Source organism: Geotrypetes seraphini, chromosome 16 (assembly GCF_902459505.1).
Source record: "Geotrypetes seraphini chromosome 16, aGeoSer1.1, whole genome shotgun sequence".
In the NCBI taxonomy this organism is placed as follows: domain Eukaryota; kingdom Metazoa; phylum Chordata; class Amphibia; order Gymnophiona; family Dermophiidae; genus Geotrypetes; species Geotrypetes seraphini.
Genome location: NC_047099.1, coordinates 46,380,300 through 46,397,469, shown reverse-complemented (window position 1 = coordinate 46,397,469; position 17,170 = coordinate 46,380,300). Strand labels below are relative to the sequence as shown.

General features: G+C 46.4%; 2 protein-coding genes across 8 annotated transcripts in view; one reads left to right on the top strand and one right to left on the bottom strand.

Annotated features, from left to right (window-relative positions):
* Positions 1-2,699, bottom strand: part of MISP3 (MISP family member 3) — a 45,839-nt gene extending 43,140 nt beyond the window's left edge. For 2 of the 4 annotated variants that reach the window (XM_033923946.1, XM_033923948.1), the window contains exon 1: positions 1,791-2,124. The gene's annotated coding sequence lies outside the window, so the exon portion shown is untranslated. Of the gene's footprint in view, positions 1-1,790; positions 2,125-2,585 lie in introns of those variants that run through there. The other 2 variants (XM_033923949.1, XM_033923947.1) reach the window with 2 other exon arrangements.
* Positions 1-17,170, top strand: part of PALM3 (paralemmin 3) — an 81,451-nt gene that overhangs the window by 38,086 nt on the left and 26,195 nt on the right. For 2 of the 4 annotated variants that reach the window (XM_033923945.1, XM_033923944.1), the window contains exon 1: positions 4,083-4,367. The exons of the other annotated variants lie outside the window; for them this stretch is intronic. The gene's annotated coding sequence lies outside the window, so the exon portion shown is untranslated. Of the gene's footprint in view, positions 1-4,082; positions 4,368-17,170 lie in introns of those variants that run through there. 4 annotated transcript variants of the gene reach the window in all.

Here is a 17,170-nt window from a genome sequence, read left to right as displayed (position 1 = left end):
TACTGCTATTTATCATTTGTATAGAGCTGAAAGGCGTACACAGCGCTGTACATTTAAAATGTAATAGACGGTCCCTGCTAGAAGAGCTTACAATCTAATTTGGACAGACAGACATATAGGAGTTGGAAAGTTTCTTGCAGAGAGAATAATAGGATGGACATAGTTATCTTATGCTGGGTGGGAGTTAGGAGTTGAAAGCAGTGTCAAGAAATGGGCTTTTAGTTTGGATTTGAATACTTCTAGAGATGGAGCTTGATGTATTGACTCAGGCATATGGCGCAGCAAGATAGAAGGGGCGGAGTCTGGAGTTGGCAGTTGAGAAGGGTATGGATAAGAGGGACTTACCCAATGAACTGAGTTCATGGGAGGGAGCACAGGGGGAGATGAGTGAGGAGAGATATTGAGGGGCCGCACTTGTAAGTTAGTAAAAGGAGTTTGAACAGATTACAGAAATGGATGGGGCGACCATGAAGTGACTTGAAGAGAGGGGTAATGTGAGTATGTCAGCTCTGGTGGAATGGAAGTCATGTAGCAGAATTTTGAATGGATTGAAGGGGAGACCTGAAAGAAGCAAGTTGCAGTAGTCTTAAGTGAGAGGTGATGAAAGTGTGGATAAGGGTTTTGGCAGTGTGCTCGGAAAGGAGAGGTTGGATTATGGTAATACGTATTATAGAGGAAGAAGCGACAGGCTTTAGCAGTTTGTTGGATCTGAGTGGAGAAGAAGAGAGAGGAGTCAAAGATGACCCTAAGGTTGCAAACTGAGACAGGGAGGAGGAGAGTGTTGTCCACAGAAATAGAGAATGGGGGGAGGGGGGTTTAGGTAGAAAGATAAGCATCTTGGTCTTAGCCATATTCAGTTTTAGATGACGGTGAGACATCCAGGCAACAATGTTGGACAGGCAGGCTGAGATTCGGGTCTAGATTCCCATCTGGTGTGGAATGGTAGATCTGGGAGTCAAAAGCATACAGGTGATATTGAAAGCCATGGGAGGAGATCAGTGCACCGAGGGAGCAGGTATATATAGAGAAAAGGAGAGGGCCCAAGACTAAGCCTTGAGGTACACCAATTGACAATGGAGACAGGAAGAAAACCAGGAAAGAACAAAACCCTGGAATCCCAATGAGGACAGCGTATCGAAGTGGTAGTGGTCAACAGTAAGGATGAGAATACAGTAGAGGCTATTGGATCTGGCCAGGAACAGGTCATTATAAACTTTCTCCCTATACTACCCCCCCCCCCCCCCCCCCGAGCTCCATTTATCAGGTAAGTCTCTTATCTGTATCCTTCTCTTCACCTGCCAACTCCAGATTACGTTCCTTTTCCCTTGCTGCACCACACACCTGGATCAAATTGCCCGAGTCAATACATCAAGCTCTGTCCTTTGCATTGTTCAAATCCAGACTAAAAGCCCACCTTTTCAAGGCTGCATTTAACTCCTAACTCCACACTCACTTTAAAGTAACCATGCCTAAGAAACTCCCAAACCCCCTTACTTGTCCTGTTTGTCTGTATAGATTGTAAGCTCTACAGAGCAGGGACTGTCTCTTGAATGTTTTAATGTACAGCACTGCGTATGTCTAGCAGCACTATAGAAATAATAAGTAGTAGTAGATAAAGACCCTCCTTTAGGATCCTCAGATCAGGACATTCCCTCTCTCCTAGTACACTACTTCCTTGTAATGGTTCATGACACTGAATTCCTACTGTACCTGAACTTAACTCGCCTTGAACTAATCCAAATATTTTTTTCTTCCACCAGCAGTGACAGTACTTGCATTCATTAACTGACCTGCAGGTTCCAGGCTCCTTGGAGTAGGACTGCAGTGTCTCTGATCCTGGGAGTAGACAAATTATCTGTACCCCTAGAGTGTGTCCCTGGTTCCTGGAGCAAGGGACAAGTTCTTTCTACACTGAGCCAAGAAATTCTTTGACTTTTCTAAACTATTGTAAGTCTCATTGCCAGTAGCAAAGGACGGTGAGACCAATCAGAGAGGGGACTGCCCAGACTGTTCCTGCTATCCCTCCCCTAGGGAACACACACACATGCACACATTCCACAAAAATACAATACAAGGTCAGAATTAAATATTAACACCGAGACACAGATACATTCACCTCCCACCATGCACACAACACACACAGCCAGCACTCCTGCTGAGAGAAGCTGGGGCTCCATGAGCTGTGAACTGCCCCTACAGCCAGCAATCCTGCACCATTCCATACAGTGTCTCCTGCTGGGAGCTTCCCCATAGCCCAGGAGTAGGGAACTCCGGTCCTCGAGAGCCATATTCCAGTCGGGTTTTCAGGATTTCCCCAATGAATATGCATTGAAAGCAGTGCATGCAAATAGATCTCATGCATATTCATCGGGGAAATCCTGAAAACCCAACTGGAATACGGCTCTCGAGGACCGGAGTTCCCTACCCCTGCCATAGCATACGTTTCTGCACCATTCCCTGCAGCACCTCCTGTTGGAAAAGGTTGGTACTGCGTGAGCTGTGTTTACCCCACACTCAGGGTTCCTGTACATTCTCTACAGCGCCTTCTGCTGAGACTGTGAGCTTCCCAAGGCTAGTGCTCCTACCTGCATTTTTCCTTTTAGCACCTTCTGCTGAGAGAGGCTGGGACTGTGAGAGCTATACACTCCATCACAGAGGAAAAGTGATCAAGATTTACCTGCCCAGCTCCTTCACCTGAAGGTGAGCCACAGCCCCTGGCACTGGTTTTGCAGGACTCACCTTCTGCTGACCTTGGGCAGGTGTACCAGCTGTGCCATGTGATGTGTGGGAGGGGGCTGGGGATAAGGAGGTGATGACCATATTACACAACAAACTGTTTATGTGCCACTGGCTTATCTGACAGTCCAAGACCTGCTGGCTGCTGTTTGTACTGGCTCAGAGGACACTCAAGGACTGCTGCAGGGACAAAGAGGCATGCTGTTCTTTGAGGTACTTACCTACTAAGCTGTCCCTAGCCCTCTCGCCCCTCTAAGCTCCTGAGATTTATCACTGTTCACAATGCCCTGAAACTGGCTCCTACTGCCTTGGCTAACACCATCTCAACCCTCAACCACTGCAGGACTGGCACAAGGTCTCCCTGTGATACTGGAACCAGTCTGTCCTCAGTGAAAGTTAGGCTGAAGTACATTACAGCACCTCCTACCAGTAAAATGGGAAAAGACAGAAAATCCTCTCCTATAAAACAAATACTTGCCTTAAGATGAGTAAAATTATGGAAGTTGGGATCATTTTCTGACCACTCAAGTGACTAAAAGGCACAGCTTGGGTAGGGAGGGGGGTCAAAAGTTGCCCACTGCATTTACTGGAGGGAGGGAGTCGCAGTCTGCCCACCACACATTGACCCCATCATTTACTAGGGGGAGGAAGGGTCATAAACTCACCACATATAGAAAGGGGAGAGGGAATCTTAGGCTGCCCACAGCTCAGTGAACAGAGATAATGCAGTGATGTGAACATTTTTTACCTGATGTGTGTGAAAGCCCCACAGAAACACTTAGCATGAGGCCTGAGCCTGAAAGTAGGGATCAGTGCTTCAAAAAGATCTGAATCCGGTTCCCAGAAGCCAGGATTGGACATAGAATCGAGCAATGGACAAAGGAGAGGAGATGCCACAGGGTGCTGTGTCCTGCAAGGAATGAGCTGCTTGGTTAGGGGCTTTTTGCATGATGGGCAGCTAACAGAGCCAAGGCTGGGATAGTGTGTGTAATTCATGAATGCTCCAGTGTCCTGGGACCAGGACCGATTGTGTGATTAGTGAATGAGTCTTGGGACAGTTTCTAGACTGAGCAGATGACCCAGAGAATCTATGTGATGGGTGGATGCTTCAGCATCCTGAGACTGGGAGAGCTGCTGTAATGGGTGGGTACTCCATAATCCTGAAACTGGGAGAGCTGGTGTGATGGGTGGATGCTCCAAACTGACCGGGTGAAGTATTTGCCTCTTATGCACGGAAGGGAAGGTAATTGATCAAGGCAGTGTTGGAATCCCAGTAAATAATTGATTTGAGCAGCTGATAGAGTTTCCCCTCCCAGCAGCTGGTTTTCAGAGCTCTTACTCAGCATTCCCAGGTTCGTCTCTAGACTTTCCCTGTCTGGAAAAGGCTTCAGATTCTGCTCAAAAGTTTTCCTCACTCCCTGGTTTTCTGTAAAACCAGTGAAACCTGCTTTCTGAGGAGCGCTGGCCCTGCCCCATGCCTCAGGTACTTGGCCAGGAAGAACAGAACTGATCCAGAAACACCAGCAGGCCCAGAGGAGCTTAAAGGGAACAGACACCTGGGTACTAGACCCCCCTATTGGCAAATTTGGAGGAGTTCAGGAAAAGAGACGCTCTCTTCGAACACAAAAGCAGTGAGTACTGGACAAATCTTGCTTCTGGGATTCATCAAGACACAGCCTGCTCAGCTGCAGCTGATCAGTTGTTGAAAGCCTGGTTACGGTACTTGTAGCTGAGAGTAGGATGGAGATCCTTGGGAGGGGGGGAGGGCACAGCGTCCAGCCTGCTTCAGCTGGTCTTAAGTCTCTTTTCACTGAGGTTATGTGGAGGGTTCAGTGGGTGGGGGATGCCCTCCCCCCATTCTCACACAGGTTTTCTCGCTCAGTTATTTTTTAACTTTTGGAAGTAAAATATCCCCTGACCTATAAACTAAAAGTGATCTTATGTTCTAAAAGTCAAATTGTGATGAGACCCACCCTGTCAAATTGTGTAACCTTTGAAAGTCAGTTACTTGAACAAATTTAACTGTGGCAGGATAGATTCTTCCTTATAACAGAGTAAAGCTCTTTTCTCCATGAGAACCCCTCTCCGAAGCACAGATTGAACCCCCTTTTGGTAGACAGGCTACCTAGCTACTGTCCCCTTATAGTGGTTATATTTTGCATATACGTTTAGTACTATAGAGAAGGTTCAAGGCGCTGTTCTCCCCACACACACAAATATCACAGAAAAAAAGGGGATAGATTCTGTACAAACGTAAGGAAGTTCTTCACCCAGAGAGTGGTGGAAAACTGGAACGCTCTTCCGGAGGCTGTTAGAGGGGAAAACACCCTCCAGGGATTCAAGACAAAGTTAGACAAGTTCCTGCTGAACCAGAACGTACGCAGGTAAGGCTAGACTCAATTAGGACACTGGGCTTTGACCTAAGGGTCCACTGCGTGAGCGGACTGCTGGACACGATGGACCACTGGTCTGACCCAGCAGCGGCAATTCTTATGATGTTTACACTACACTTACGCCTCTGCACCAGGAATTGTGTAGACTTCTTGTGTGAAGGCTGTTGTTACTTGCCGCTGCCTGTGGTCCTTAGCATCAGCCACTTCAAAGATCCTTGGCACAGTGGTCTGAAGAACTGGTACTGTCTATTCAGAGGGGGCCATTTGGTAACAACGACTTAAATAATGTGGTCAGATAGTTTCTCAAGTTGTAGGTGTAGGGTGCAAGATGGGTGTTTAATCTTTTATAGGAAGGGGCCTTGGTTCTGAAGGATCATATGAGCTAGAATCATTTCTGGTCTGGTAACATGAAAGATGTGAGAAAAGATGTCTACATCTTTAGTATGGGATTTTCGGGGGAGAGGGGTTACACTCTGGTTCCATGCCCTGAATTTTCACCAAACCAGGCATCACATCAAGCATCCTGGGTCAGGCCATCAGCCCCTAGGGGTTGATTTTTAGAAGCCCAAAGAGCTGCCAAAATATGATTATGGCTAAGATCATTTTATTTGAGTTTCTGGCAAAAAAAAAAGAAGTCTAAATCTCCTGATTTAGGACAGGTTCTTAACCCAGTCAGTCAAGTTTTCCACTATAAATTTGCATGTGATTTTCAAACAATGGAGGTAGCAGCTGCAAACTGATCTCTTGCATATTTATTGTGGCTCGAGAATGACATGGGAACAAATTTTTCCCCGTTCCCACAGGAATTAATATTCCCATCCTGTCCCGGCAAGTTCTTTTCCTATCCACGCCTCATTCCTGCAATTTCTGTCCTCATCTACACAAACCTCAAACACTTTAAAATCATAAGTGTTCAAGTCTTGTGCGGTTACAGGAATGGGGCAGGGACAGTGACAAAACTCATGAGGACAGGATGGGGAAATTGAGTTCTTACGGGGACAAATTTGTCCCCGTGTCATTCTCTAATTGTGGCTAACTGAAAACCCGACTAGTTGAGTATACCCCAAGGAATGGGTCAAGAACACCAGTCTAAGGTTTGGAGTGACTGCAAAGAAAAAGCACAAATTGTTAAATAGTCACGAAACTGAAAGTAATTCTAATAAAATTGTGTAATAATAAAAAAGAAAAAATAATAATTTACCAATGCCATAGAAAACATGAGGGTCATATAAAAAATCAAGCATAAACTGATAATCCGTCATTAAAATCAAGGTACAGTAGTTTTAATTAAATTATATAAGAGAATACAAGGGGCTGCTGAAAAATTCTCAGCCCAACCAGCAAAATTAGGGCAGTCTCTATTGAGGGCTGTACACATAGTCCAGCAATTTTCCACTTTTTTCGTTCTGTCGGCAAAAGTGAATAATCGCTGGACGTGTATAGCCCTCGATGGAGACTGCCCCAACTTTGCTGGTTGGGCTGAGAACTTTTCAGTGACCCCTGGTATATACAATTATAAGAAGAAACCTGTATATACCATACACTTTTTTTTCTCTTAGACCAGTGTATCGCAATCTGTGTGCCTCCTGAGATTTCAGATGTGTTGCAACACACTGGCAAGGAGAGTTAGCCGGCGCAGATGACTCTCCTCCCACTAAAGTGGGTCGCGGCCAGATGAACCTCCTTGCACTTCCAGGTGCCTTCTGGCCGGGGCACTGGGTTTAGTGTGCTGCTGGCTGGAAAGTTTGTGAGACACTGTCTTAGACCGTCTCTACTTCTTTCTCAGTCCTTCCCTACCTTCATGTCTTCTTCCTCCTCTCGTCTTCTATTTCCCCCTCACTTCTTTCTCCCAATGCAGTTTTACTTTTTTGTGGTAGGATGCTTAATGCCCCTCCCCCCTCCGTACCTACTCCACTCCCCCATTTTATACTTTTTTGTTCTCTACTTCCTCCTGACCTGACCTGCTTTGCCCCCTACTCCACCCCCATTAGGTTTCCTCTTACTTTATCTTGTTCAGTGCCCCTCCCCTGCAACCCACCCTCATACCTCCTAAGCAGATTCATCACACATTTTGCATTTTTTATCTGGTCATAGTACCCCTTCCAGAAGTCACAGACACCATTCATACCTAGAACTCACAGACTGAAATACAATAGCAGCTCCACATCCAGAAAATCCCTATGAGCACAAACCTAGGAAGCAGCTTTACAGCCCAGGGGGCCACATTTGCATGTAGTGCTTCCTGCTCTCAGACTGAAAACCCCAAAGATCACATGTTGAGAAGGAAATCAGTGAACCTAAAGGTATGCATTCATGGAGGAGGAAGTGACATCATCAGTAAAGATGGCTGCCTAATCTTGAGGCTCCATCTTTTGCCATCATAATGCCCTCGAAAAGTGATTTTCCACTTGATGAACTAGTGGAGCAGCTGGTACATTAAGATCTGCATCAAAAAAAAGAGCGGCGGGTTATCACCAACAGAGTTGTGCGCCGAAAAAGACCCACGCACATTCTATGCGCATAGCAGGGCTGCAGGATGAAGGCGGGGAATCTACCCATGTTATGGGCGTGCTGCAGATGCTGCCTGCGAGAGCCTCGGAGAGCAGCGGAGGAGCAATGGAACCTCTAACGCCGTTCTCTGGGAAATAGTAATGGAGGTTAAGTCGGTGATCTCTACAGTGGCCACACAAGTCACGGAAGCAAACAGGGAGTTGCAGCAGGATCTTGCAGAAATCGGGCCCTGCATTGACACCGTGGAGCTTTGAATGGATGCCTGTGAGGAGTCGGCTATTGGGGCACAGTATGGCCTGGAGGATGTGCGATCTGAATTACATGAATTGATTGACAAAATCGAGAACCTCGAAAATTGGGCCCACCAAAACAACTTACATATTAGGGGAGTCCCAGATATGAATGAATATAAAGATGAGAAGGACGTGATGATCAATTTAACCAGATGGTTGTTACAGGACAATAACTTAGACCTGGGCATTTAGAGGGTGCATAGAGCCATGGGACCTAAGACATCAGAATGGGCCAGCAACATTGTTGTCTGCCTTCAAAGTGTTGCGCTTAAAAAGCAACTCCTTCATAGGGCTTGGGAATTGGGTTCACTCCAATGGAACAGGCACCATGTGGAACTCTTATTGGGACCTTGCATCTAGTATGTTGCAGAAAAGAAGAATGTTTCGGGAGGTGACCCAGGCATTGATGCGTGCCAATTTGCAGTACCACTGGACATTCCTATTTGGGTTGCTGATCACTTGAATGGAGTTCCTAAGTGAGTTGCCACTGTTGGAGAAGCCTGAGAATTGCTCGCTAAAGAAGGGATTGAGGTTCCTGCCATTCTGCCGGAGGCACACCCCTGCAATCTATTCAACAATGCCTATCTGGCTTCAGATGGCAGCGCCTGGATTATAGACGGGGATCACCTGTGTAGAGGGTGGCTGTGGGCCCTTCATCTTGAAACACTGTGTAGAAGTTGAACTCAGATTGCCTGCACCCAGTTTATTACTCCCTTGCTGTCTGCATCACAAGTTGGATGAGACTGCAGCTTACTATTCTACAAGCCTGGACTATAGTCTTTGGGGAGTGAGTGGGGATTTGGTGGGACTATGGCTCCTCACGTGGTGGGCTATGCCCAATCTGTTGGTGAGAGTATATAGTGGTGTGTGTGTGTTAGATAGAGGGATGGTGTGGGCTCTCCTTTGCAGTTGTCTTTGGGGGAACTGGGTGAGCTAAAGAGCATGCTTTCAAGGGGGCGAACTGGGATATGTTTGTTGATGTTTGCCGCCCTTCAGGGTGGCCTTGAGTGCCTGAGGATTAATGGGACCATTGTATGTGCCGTTTCCGATAGATTCAGGTGGTCCTGGGATGTGAATCCTTGTAGAAGGTTTTGGCTACTGAAGATGATTACTTCCTGTTTGTATGTTGGGAGGTCTGGTTGATCCCACTGGGGGGTTGTGTGGGAAGGGGTGGACGGGTGAGTTGGGTAAGGAGGGGAGGGGAGGGAGGAGCCATTACAGTTTTCACGGGTAGAGATCTTTTTCTACTTTGATAACTGGTGGGTTTCAAGGTTGTCTCTTATAATGTTAGGGTGTTGAATTCCCTCCACAAATGTACAGCCTTGTTTAGAGAGTTAGTGTGTCTCCAAGCGGAGATATGCTTCCTATAGGAATCCCATCTTCCCAGAGCCCATGAACAGGACTTGTAGGACTCTAGATTCCCCCTACTGGGGCTTCCAAAAAGAGAGGGGTGGACATTTTGTTAGCCAGGACCCTGACAACTTACACCCCAGGATGCTTAGGGAGTTGAGTGATGTTTTGGCGGAGCTACTGTCGGCGCTCTTCAACCTCTCCCTTAGTACAGGCTGCGTCCCGCTAGACTGGAGGACAGCTAACGTCATTCCACTCCACAAGAAGGGCTCAAAGATGGAGACAGCAAACTACAGACCAGTGAGTCTAACATCAATAGTGAGCAAACTAATGGAAACTCTAATCAAACACCAATTGGATAAGATCCTGGATGAGGAAAACCTACGGGACCCCCATCAACATGGATTTACTAAGGGGAGATCAAGCCAATCCAACCTGATCAGCTTCTTTGACTGGGTGACAGGGAAGCTGGATGTTGGGGAGTCCCTGGACATCGTGTACCTGGACTTTAGCAAAGCATTCGATAGCGTACCACACCGCAGGTTGCTGAGCAAGATGGGTTCTATAGGATTAGGTGACACTTTGACGAAATGGGTTAGGTACTGGCTTGGTGGTAGGCTTCAAAGGGTAGTGGTGAACGGCACCCCCTCAGAAATGACGGAGGTGATCAGTGGAGTGCCACAGGGCTCGGTCTTGGGCCCGACCCTATTCAACATCTTTATAAGAGACTTGGCAGAAGGGCTTCGAGGTAAAATAACATTATTCGCTGATGACGCCAAACTAAGTAATGTAGTGGGCAAATGCACAACGGACGAAGATTCAATGCCCGACAACATGATGCACGACCTACTCCTACTGGAGCGCTGGTCTAGGACCTGGCAACTTAGCTTCAATGCCAAAAAATGCAAAGTCATGCACCTAGGCAACCATAATCCATATAAGACTTATACCCTTAATGGTGAGATCCTAACAAGAACGGTAGCATAACGAGACTTGGGGGTGATCGTCATTGAGGACATGAAGGCTGCCAGTCAGGTGGAGCAGGCCTCACCCAAGGCAAGACAGATCCTAGGTTGCATACGCAGGGGTTTCGTCAGCCGTAAGCCGTAAGTCATTATGCCATTGTATAGATCCATGGTGAGGCCCCACCTGGAATACTGTGTGCAATTCTGGAGGCCACATTATCGCAAAGATGTGCTGAGATTGGAGTCGGTTCAAAGAATGGCCACCCGGATGGTCTCGGGACTCAAAGATCTCCCATACGAAGAACGGTTAGACAAACTGCAGCTATACTCGCTCGAGGAGCGCAGAGAGAGGGGGGATATGATTGAGACGTTCAAGTATCTCACGGGCCGCATTGAAGCGGAAGAAGATATCTTCTTTTTCAAGGGACCCACGGCAACAAGAGGGCATCCGTGGAAAATCAGAGGCGGGAAACTATGAGGTGACACCAGGAAATTCTTTTTCACTGAAAGGGTGGTTGATCGTTGGAACAGTCTACCACTGCAGGTGATTGAGGCCAGCAGCGTGCCTGATTTTAAGGCCAAATGGGATCGACACCTGGGTTCTATTCGCTAAGTAAAGGTAGGGGAGGGTCATTAGGGTGGGCAGACTAGATGGGCCGTGGCCCTTATCTGCCGTCTATTTCTATATTTCTATGTTAGAGGTTAAGAAGGTGGTTTGGGACCCTCAGGGACATTATATTCTTGTGGTGGGGGTTCTACAGAATCATACCTACTTTTGCTAATCTTTATGCACCGAACGATGGCCTCCTGGATGATCCTGTGATTCTACATAGGATTCAGACCGTTATTGACAATTATATCCAGTTGAATGTAGGCAGTGAGGCTTCCCAGGAGGTAGTTTGTGAAGGGCTAAAAGCAGTAGTGTGGGATCATCTTATCTCAATGGCGACCCATAAGAAGAGACAGAGGGTATAAGAGGTCCTACATCTCCGCCATATTATTGCAAAGTTAGAGGGAACTCACAAGCATCAACCGTGGGATAGTGGGGTCTTGCATCGTGTTCAGGAGGTCCGTAGAGCCTTGCAGGCTTATGAGTTTGAATGCGTGCAGTTTCAGGCCCAGCTTCTTTGGCAGAAATATTTTGAATACTGCAATAAAGCTTCCTGTAGAGTGGCCCATAGACTAAAACTCGGGAGATCTCGTACCAATGTGTTTTGTATTAAGCGACACTCTGGAGGGTGGGGTGGTATGCACTGAGCGCGAAATTCAGGATTGCTTTGTACAGTTTTACAAGACTCTATACTCTGCCGAGGATGAGGCTTCAGAAACTGACATAGTGACTTATCTTGACTCTCTATAGCTAAATTTGCGGCCTCGGATGCTCTAAGACTAGATAGACCCAGTGCCCTAATTGAGGTGCATCAGGCTTTCCGGGTGATGAAATTGGGAAAATCATCAGGACTGGATGGCTTTACGATTAAATTCTATAGATCCTTTCAAGACTTGCTTCTCCTATTGTCCCTATCCTTGTTTAATTCCTTGATGGATGGTAGCCAACTCCCATACTTTATGCGCAGGGATTACATATTGTTTGTTTATGTCTCATCTGCCCTTATCCAGGGCGAGTTACATATTAACATACAAAATAAAATTTCTACATTTGTCGCACAAAACACTTCAAGGACACACTGTAACAAATTACATATCAAATCAAGCTACATGTAACATACATGTCGCATCAACGACGAATATCAGTTAAGGCCAAAACTGGCCAAACCCACATATACATCAAAATATAAAATTCCATAAATCATACAAGATGCTTCAATAACAGACATCATTAAACCAAGTAAAACACCAGACCATCTAATACCTCCATGACCAGCACTCAAGAGTCATCACTCCTTCTCCCTCGGCCAAATTCTGATCCTATATGTCATTTTACAGAACAGATGTCTTTTCAGTAGTTTCATAAGGACCCTATGGCCTGTTCTTCCTATTGACCAATTTCATTGTTAGGGGTGGATACTAAGATCTTTGCTCGGGTTCTTGTGGATAGGCTGATGAATTGGGTACCCTGGCTGGTGCATTCTGATCAATCTGGCTTTATAGTGGGATGGCAGGTGGGTGATAACATAAGATGGGTGGTAAATTTGACAGAGTGGGCAGTACAGTTGAAGCAGCAAGCAGTTGATGCAGAAAAGGCATTTGATCAGGTCTCTTGGCCGTTTATGTTCCAAGTCTTGGCACGTATTGGCTTAGGGCCTCGGATGCTGAACTGGCTCAGAATACTATAATTCTCCTTTAGGGTGCGTGAAAATTAATGGGAGATATTCTGATATATTCAAGCTAGCCGGGGGACGAGGCAGGGGTGCCTTCTGGCCCCGATCCTTTTTGCTTTGGTTGTGGAGTCCCTGACCAGTGGATACAGGAGAATCCTGATGTAGGTGTCCGGACTCCTGGGGGAAATATAAGATCAGTTTATTTGCAGATGATATTCTGTTCACCTTAACTGACCCTGAAAGATCTCTAACAGCAACTGAGAAGGAGTTATTGCAATATGGTAGACTTTGGGGTTTTCGTAGCTGCAAAATATCACTCTTTCCCCTGACTGAGAAAAGGCCTTGCACCTCCTCTTTCCTTTCTTCTGGGTGACAGGAACTATGTGCTATTTGGTAATTCACATAGGCCCTCCTGCCCTTTGCCTTTATGATACAAATTATGTCCCGACACTTTGGAGAATTAGAGAGGAACTGAATGCTTGGGAAAAATTTTGCTTTTCTTGGCTTGATAGGATCAAGGTGGTTAAGATGATGAAACTGTCCCAGTTTCTATTCTTCTTCCAGACACATCTGATTTGAGTGGATAGAAAGCTGCTTGGGGCTATGCAACAGCGATGTCTTGCTTTTGTGTGGGCTCGCAAGCATCCACAGATTAATGGGAGAGTATTGTGCCTGTGTAAACACAGTGGACTGGCAGTACTGTCCCAGGCAGCCCAGCTGAGGGCACTTCTGGAATGGCAGGATGAAACCTGTAAACCCTGGGTGGATATTGAACAGGGTAGAGATGACTCGATTCCCTTGCTCCATTTGCCCTGGCTTCCGGGAGGCAGGAAGTACACAGGAGTTGGGTCTGAAAGCGGTGGAGACTGCCCTGTGGGTCTGGTGCTTGGTGGAGCATCTGGCCCTGCGGGGAAGGCGATGTTCCTGGCATACCTCACTCTTGTTTAACCCTGAATTTGCCCCTGGGGATAGGACTGGGGTCTTTCAACGGTGGGAACTTCGGGAGTTGGTATGTGTGGGGCAATTCATAGTCATAGAGGGGCGGAGGGCGTGACCCTTTGGAGACCTCCAAGAGAGATATAGTTTGTAATCTAGAGATTTGTTCCCATATCTACAAGCGAAGGACTGTATTCAGTAGGCTGGGATTCTAAGAGAGCTCCTTGAGAGGAAAACTGAATTTGAAAACCTGTTGGGCCTGCTTTAATAGTAGGCCCGATGTCCCCCCTGAAATACATGTCAGCTTGGGAAGCAGATTTGGCCCGGAATATAACCCTGGAGGAATGGGACATGACCTGGAAGCATATTGTTATGCTTGGCTTGGCTACTATGATGGTGGAAAATGGGTACAAAGCATTGTTACACTGGTACTACACCCCTATTCTGCTAGCAAAACTTTCTGGAGGGGGAAATGGGCAGTGTTGGCATGGGTGTGGGCTCCCAGGTACTTATTTGCATATATGGTGGGATTGTGGAATGGCTCAGGAGTTCTGGACCTTAGTATTCCGAGCAGTAATGATTTGTCATCAATTCTTGTATGGAAACATTCCAGAATTGTTTAAAAATAATATACTTAGCTATACTCCAAAAAGATCATTGCATTCGGACAATTTAGCTTTACTGAAGACGACTCTGAATCCAAGGCTTGTTGAGACTTTTTGTTGTGCAGGAGTTAAGATATGGAACTCCCTGGTGGATCAGATATGAAATTGTCAGGAAAGGGGCATGTTTAGAAAATTACTTAAGACGCAGGTATTTGTAGATGCTTTTCTCTGGCCAATAATTTTTCTCTCTGGCAGAGTTGATGAACTATTCACAATCATGGTATTATTTTGTATTCATGATTTCTGAAGATTGTTTGTGTGTGTATTTTATCATGTTTTTGTTTTAAAATGATGTAAACTGTTTAGTTTTAAACGGTATAGAAAACTTTACAATAAATAAACATTCTGCACAGGGCACTAGAGCCCTCAATTGGATTAGTATTTCTGCACCAATGTTTGGGAGGAGGGGAACATCTACGTCACTAAACTGTTCCTAACAGATGGAAACAGTCTGCGGCTCCAGATATGCAATTTGTGCTGAGTAAACTGGACGACTGGTACTCTATGTATAGGCTGATGGCCTTGAAGTATCACAGGATGGGGAGCTTTATTATGAAATGGAAGAAAACTGCACAGTGACGGTGAGGTGGGATCTTGGGGGGGGGGGGGTTGCTTTCAGTTCTATTGGTTTTGTGCTTATTGAGCTTCTGTATAATGTGCCTTGGTGAAAAATAAGTTATAACATTCATATGTTTATGTTTATAAGGAACTTTATACACCGCATAAGAGCCTAAAAGGATCTAAGCGGTTTACAATACATAGTTCATATTCATCAAGAAAAGGAAAGAGTAAGAGCAAAACATCTCAACAATAACAATTCTAGTAGTAAAACAATAAAACAATCAAAAAAATTTTCCATTACAGAATTAATCATGACATAAACACAGATCACAGTCCCAAACTCTGTTCTATGTTGAGAAAGCCAATTGGTAAAATGTACTTGACTTGGGGAACTGAGTTATGTTAGTACAGTGTAACCTTGGTTTACGAGCATAATTCATTCCAGAAGCACGCTCGTAAACCAAAATACTCGTATATCAAAGTGAGTTTCCCCATAGGAACTAAGGGAAACTCGCTTGATATGTTCCCACCCCTCCCCCTGAGACCAGCAGTGCTGCTCCCCCCCCTCCCCCCCCCCCCCGAGAACCGGCATTGCTCCCCCCGCCCGAACAACTTCAAACTTACCCCCCGTCTGGCACCGGCACGCAGCTCACAGGATGTGCCGGTGCTGCTTGAAGAAGTTCCTGCCTCTGCTGGGCCTTGAGCATGCAATGAAGCCGGAGGCACAATGTGCAGTGGCCTCAAAGAAAGCGAACAGAATGTTGGACATAATCAAAAAAGATATCACTACCAGAACGAAGGAAGTTATCCTGTCGCTGTATCGAGCAATGGTGCGCCCACATCTGGAGTACTGTGCCAATACTGGTCGCCATACCTTAAGAAGGACATGGCGATACTCGAGAGGGTCCAGAGGAGAGCAACTAGGATGATAAAGGGCATGGAGAACCTTTCATATGCTAAAAGGTTGGACAAGCTGGGGCTCTTTACCCTGGAAAAGCAGAGACTGAGAGGGGACATGATAGAGACTTATAAAATCATGAAAGGCATAGAGAAGGTGGAGAGGGACAGATTCTTTAGACTAGCGGGAGCAACAAAAACAAGAGGTCATTCAGAAAAACTGAGAGGAGACAGATTCAAAACGAATACAAGGAAGTTCTTCAGCGGGTGGTGGACACCTGGAATGCGCTTCCAGGAGAGGTAAGAAGACAGGGTTCAATACTGGGGTTCAAAAAGGGACTGGATGACTTCCTGGAAGCGAATGGGATTGCAGGGTCCAGATAGAGGGTTACTTACAGGACATTAGGCGAATAGGGTACGAACGATTTAGGTTAGAAGCACTTACAGGCCATGGGCCTGGGGGGCTGCCACGGGAGCGGACTGCCGGGCACGATGTCTGACCCCTGGTCTGACCTGGCAGTGGCAATGCTTATGTTCAAGCGGCACCGGCACATCCTGTGGGCTGGGTGCCGGTGCCAGACGGAGGGTAAGTTTGAAGTTGTTCGCACGGGGGTGGGGGTGGGGGTGCTGGTTTGCACCGGGGGCCTGTGTGAGTGGGGGGGAGCGATGCTGGTTATCGGGGGGGGGGGGGGGGGTGCTTGCAAATCAAGTCAACACTCGGTTTGCGAGACAAGATTTGCGAGAATATTTTGCTCGTCTTGCAAAACACTCGCAAAACGGGTTACTCGCAAACCAAGGTTTGACTGTACTGTACTGACTCTAGTGCCTTATTTGGAGGCAACAACCTTGTCAGAATGCCCCCTCCTTTATCAGTGACTCCAGCACAACATCCCTCTTACTCTTTTCTCCATTCTTTGCCCAGCACCATTACACTCCCATTCCCCTCTTTTCCTGGCCCACATTATGTGGCAGGATATGAGGGTGGGTGGGGCCTTAGGCTCCTCCCCAATGCAACACTCCCCAATACCCCCTTGGCAGTGGGAGAAATGCCCATTCTCTCCTGCTGCAACGTAACACTCCCCCCCCCCGTGCCTCTGACAACCCCTGCCCTCTCCTCCTTACTTCCTTTGGCCTGCAGGTTCAGGTCTACTAAGTATTCCACTATTTCACTAGTGCCTCAGTCCTATGAAGCACTACAAAATTGATAATAATCACAACATGAACAGTTCCTGAGTTCTGGTGCTAGTCCATATTATCCCTTATCAAATCCTATTTGGCCTGGTGGCAGGGTCTCACAGATCTTGCTGCAGTTTCTCCTCTTTCCTCAGGATTATACAGAATTTTTCTTGCTTATTCTTTGCTGGGAAGTCTTTGATTTTCTCTCTCTTCTCTTTTTGGTCAATTCAAGATGAAATGCATTTCTATTTTGCCTTTTTTTCCACAAGATTATACAGTATTTTTCCTGCTCATTCTTTGGAAGTCTTTGATTTTTTTCTTTGCATTTCTGGTACATAAGAGTTGCCATACTGGGACAGATCAAAGGTCCATCAAACCCAGTATCCTGTTTTAGACAGTGGCCAA